This window comes from Alligator sinensis, unplaced genomic scaffold (genome assembly GCF_000455745.1).
Source record: "Alligator sinensis unplaced genomic scaffold, ASM45574v1 scaffold486_1, whole genome shotgun sequence".
NCBI lineage: Eukaryota > Metazoa > Chordata > Crocodylia > Alligatoridae > Alligator > Alligator sinensis.
Window position 1 is genome coordinate 535122 of NW_005842053.1, and position 5261 is coordinate 540382.

The window sequence follows — 5261 nt, forward strand, 5'->3', positions numbered from 1 at the left end:
GCAGGAAGTTGGAACAAATGACCCTTGAGGTCCCTTCCGACCCTATGATTTTATTAGCAGACAGAAATTGTTTGATAGGCTAATCAGGCGCTGTTTGTCTTTCTACAGATCAAAACAAATCTTAAGGCCAAGATTTTAATTAAATTAATGCTTAAAGTTCATAAGCCCACATTGAGCATCCCAAAATAAGTGGCCTGATCTTATAGTTAAAGCACTGAATTCCCAGGTATCCCCATGGTCTTTAGTGTTGTACATCAAATTTTAGCAACTGATAATTGAGCCCTTCTTATATTGAACAGAGATTAAAATGGTAACATTGTGTAAGAAAACAAAGTTAAGAGAAATTACAAGTTTGGAAACAGTTTTGACTTTATAAAAAAACACTGCTCTAAAACCATCTGTATCAAGAGCAAAGAAGAGAAGCCACAGAAAACTAAATGCAGATGCCTCTCGTATTTGCAGATTAATAATTCAAGAGGTATATTTATTTATTCATACTAATTGACTGACAAAGTTATGTAGTGGAATAATTGAACAGAAACTAATTGCTATCTCATTTTATTTTAATAGTATATTAAAACTGGAGCTATGCTAGGGGCTGCCTCTTGACTTGTCCAGATGGTTATCTGCACTGAGGCACCACTGGCCTTTCAGTGACTTCTGTGCTGTGTGTCAGGTCAGCATGTGATCAGGCATAGCGGGCAATAGGTGTGGAGCCCAGTTCCCTCAAGATTAGTCTTTTACCCTCCCACTCTCGTCCCTATTTTTCAGAGGACCTAACTGTCCTTTGACTCAGGCAGAGGTCACCAACTTACACCCCATGGGTCAGATCTGGCATGCAGATATGGGTCTTCAGTGGCATGCAGTGGTGTCAGCTACAGATGCCTCCCCTGTGCTGCTGAGGGGATAAATGCCAGCTGCAGGCACCTTCCCCATCCACCATGGCTATAAGCAGTGGTGGCAGGGCCCCAGAACCCACCTGCAATCTGCAGTGAGTCTTTCTGGCCTGCAGCCAGAAGAAGTTGCCTACCACTGCACAATGGCCATCCAACAGGCTCCCACCTTCAGCCCCCAGAATCTCTTTTGCACTTCCTGGCCCCATTAGACCCCCTTGTGCTATTCCCCGCTCCATGCTGACCCATATAGTTCTCCACTTTCTTCATTCCCCTGTGCTTTACTGTTCCCTTAGCATCAGGAAGAAAGCAGGTCAGCATGAAACTGGAGACTAGCTGGTTCAGAGAGGTGCACGCTTTCATAGACAACAATCTACCTCACTGGATGCTATGAACTACCTTCCAGAAAGCAGGGGTTCTAAGGATTTTTTCCCCTAGGTCACCTTGGCATAACATGGGGATTTTTGCTTTCCTACATAGGCAGCAGCATGGTCCTTTCCTAGAATCTTCTGAGCATATACAGGTTTCCCTCACTTTATGTGGGTTTTGTATGTGTGAATTCGCTCTTATGCGATGACCCTTTTTACACCAAAAATTTGTTATATGCGAGGTAAATTCACTCTTATGCAATTGGTATAATGGAAGGCTGCAGTCAGCTGCTTTGTGTGGTGTATTGTGGAGGGATGCACACCAAAATATAGTTTTTTGTGTGGATCTGTGCTCCTTACTTGTTGCCTGTGACATGTGTTTCTGTAGTTGCCATCTCCGTTATGGTAACATTCACCACTACCCTGTGCTTGTGTGTACTGTCTGCTGTTGGTGAGTACCAAATTTGTCTTGTAAAAGCGGTAGAAATGGGTCTGGGGGTCAGTATAGTTGAGGTCTTGGGACCATATTCCTATTTGTTATATTGTAAAGTGGGTTCCCTTTATGCAAATTTGAGTTATGCGCCGTTTTCCAGGAATGCATGTACAGCATAAAGCCAGGGAAACCTGTGTTTGCTAACTATTTCCCTGTCATTGCAATAGCAGGATCTTTGCCAGTGCCCTTGTCTCCCTTGCTCGTACCTATGGCAGTGGTTTTCAAACTGTGTTTAATGGAACCCTGGGGCTCCGCAATACAGCATCAGGGGTTCTGCAAAGAGACTGGGGGTAATGGTGGAGCAGGCCAGGAAGACTGACCTTAGGAAGACTGAAAACCACTGACTGTGGCATACAAGGGTGTTCTTGGTGTTTTGAATTGGGGCTATGTAGTTGGGGGAAAGGGTTTGAAGTGTCAATTATGGGGATTCCTTGGGTTAAAGATTGCCTGCAAGTGCAGGTGACTGGATTTGATGTCTCAGGAGGCCCTTTCCAGCACTGCTTTCTTAATCTTTGTTCTCCCTCTTTTCCATCCCTTCTGCTAACCCTTTCCTAGGGGCCCCTCTTCCTCATGACCTGCCATCAAGATCCCACCTTTTAACATCCAGAGCCTTTTCCATAAAATTACTCATGGAAGCAGCAGAAGTGCTCCTGGAGGGAGATGTGGCATGTCTATTTCCCATCTCCCTCTGTTCCCTGCTCCCAAGTTCCAATTCCAGAAAAAAAATGCAGAAGGTTCAGCTGGTGTTGAAAGAGACTGGAAGAAAGATCAGAATCTGGGGAGCCAGAAGAAATCACATACGTAGTCCTTCTTAAGGTTAGCAAAGAACATACAAAGAAAAAGAAAGGTCAAGAACTAATGTCCCCAAACATCTCCATTGGCCAATTATTAGCACATCCTAATAATAAACAAGTATGGAAAAACAAAAAAAAATCAATAGCAGATAAGATACATTATAATTCCTTTCAACAAATAGGCTATTACTCAATGTAAATACCCCTTAGTACTTTCTATAAATTATTTCTGTATTTATTCTACGTAGTTATTTCCTCTGTCCTATATTGATTTTATCCCCTGTCCCATATATGCAATTTGGACAGCCACACATTCTTCTTAATTTTGGGAGCATTGTATTTCCAATTCTTGAGGAACAAATGCCTTCTCTAATGTTGAGCCAAACTGCATCTGGGATATGTTGATTAATTCAATATTTTTAGATCAGAATTGTTATTAGTGTCATCAGTATTGTCACTACTGTGGGTTAGACATGAAATTCTTAAATAGAAAAAATATTTTTAAAACTTATTTTAACCAATTACATTTTTATATAATTTCAATCAACTTCAGGTTTCAAACATGGAGGCACACTGCCATTATACATTTTATTTCAAAGACTGGGAAGGATTAAAAAAAAAATAACCCAAAAAACCTCATACCACCACTTCCCCGTTTCCAAGGAAACACTGAAAGATATGTATTCCAAAAAGACAAAGGGCCTGATTTCCTATCCTTGTGCACAACATTTAATCATATACATTGGTGTAAAAAGCAACTGGATCAGAACAGAGACCCAAAATGCAAATCCTGCCCTCCATTTTGTTTGGTATAAGACATCATATAGTCTTCCCAAAGAATCAATACTTCTCTCGTAGCCCAAGTGCTTACTTTTAAAAGCCTCATTACTTAATAAAGCTTCACTGCCAACCCTTCCATTCAGGACTGAAAGCTGGCTCAGTCCCTTTGGAGAATAGCAGGTGCTCTCCTTCCCTTCCAAGGAACCCTATTAATCCTTTTCTTCCCTTGCTGATGGGCATATAAACATTGTCACATAACCTAGTACTCATCATTTTTTCTCTGCAGTAGATGGTTTTTGCCCATCACCCTCCAGCTGGGCTGGGATGCTGCAATTTTAGGAGGGAGGCTTTTAAATGCAATACATTTTCTTGTTTTGTGTAGGGCCCCAGACTCTTCCGGTAAAATTACTTAATTTGCAGATGCTCAAATTTCAGGTTTCTACAAAGCTCCTTTATATACAGAGGAACATGAAGAACTCGCACATACAGCATTTTTAACAGGGGTCCTGAATACTCTCAGCTACATCAATTCTACACCCTGTAACAACACTGACTTTGACAGACTTATTCTCTATGAATGCTTGAGATTTGCCTCTTTAGTAATGTGCATTGAGTGTAAGTGACTTTTCCAGGCCCCGATTTAAAACCCAGTGGGACATACAGGACAAATATCATGATATCCACTTCCATACTCTTAGTAGAGGAGTCAGAACCATTGCAAAAGTGTATGTAAGGAAGTGTCCAAGATTTCATTGCATCCCACTAACTCTATTTCATCCACACCATATCAATAACATTAGCTGCACAAACATCATTTAAAACTGAACTGTGCAGTTCTGGTGCAAAGTTGGCTCAGGCCTGGAGTCCACAGGTGGCTTTGCATCCTCCTACACTTGAGCTGTGCTCTGCAGCTAGAGATGATCCACTGGACCTTGGTATCCTTATGTCAAGTTTCCCAGAAAGCAGCAACCCAAAAGCCATAATTAGGAAGACATTTGTATAGAGAGAACAGATTACTAATTGCCCATATTTAGTGCTTAGAAATAAGATTACTTTTGACACAACAGATTGCAGCTCTTGCAATCCAGAGCTTATGGTCCCATAGGCAAATATAAATCTGTGTCAGTGTAACCTTTTTTAGCCCGAGGTGTCACAGAATTGTCAACAGATAACATCTGAACCCTCTCTGTACCAGTATGGCTAGGTACAGACATTCAAAAAAGCCTTAGGCAGAATTGATCTAAATTATAAGGTTTTCTGTAAGTGGTGTAATTTAGATCAGTATTAAACAGAAGGCACACTCACTCTTTGGTGGTAGGGTGGGAAATCTTATACCGGGTTCCACCATTTTAAAACGAATTTGTGTGTGCTGAACTTCTGGACTGTTATGGGTATAAACTGGTTTTTGATCACTTATACTGGTAGAAGTATAATGTCTGTAACTGGCCTAGAAGTTTACTTGTAGCCCTGTGGGATCTCAGGATCTCAATATTGCACTGTTAGACAGGAGGGTGTGACACAATTGCATATATACAAACACACAAATCAATTAGGTGCATACACACACACACTACCAGCTCTGGCACATATACATCCAAACCAGCCTAGGCACATGCATACCTATCACCAATTCAAGCACATACACTATACACCCCAAAAGTTAGACCCAGATCACTAATTCATATATCATGCACACAATGACATATATATATACATATACACACACACACACACACACAGGTAAGTTTCTAACTTGGATGGTACAGTGTGTGCTTGGGGTACCTGGGATACTTGGGGGAAGGTTCAGGTGAGAGAGAGTTAAAATGTAAGGAGTGAAAGTTGCCAGAACCAGGATTAGAACCAGTGAACTACAGAGAAGCCAGCTGAGGAACTGAGGCTTGGGTTTACTTAAGGTAGACTGGGGCTGGAAACT

The 5261-nt window shown here is 41.4% G+C and overlaps 1 long non-coding RNA gene across 2 annotated transcripts in view; it reads left to right on the plus strand.

The window, feature by feature from the left end:
- The window catches only part of LOC112550197, a 105013-nt gene that overhangs the window by 10639 nt on the left and 89113 nt on the right, over nt 1-5261 (plus strand). Inside the window, exon 2 of one of the 2 annotated variants that reach the window (XR_003093897.1) lies at nt 2310-2570. The exons of the other annotated variant lie outside the window; for it this stretch is intronic. This is a non-coding gene — a long non-coding RNA (uncharacterized LOC112550197). The remainder of the gene's footprint in view (nt 1-2309; nt 2571-5261) is intronic. 2 annotated transcript variants of the gene reach the window in all.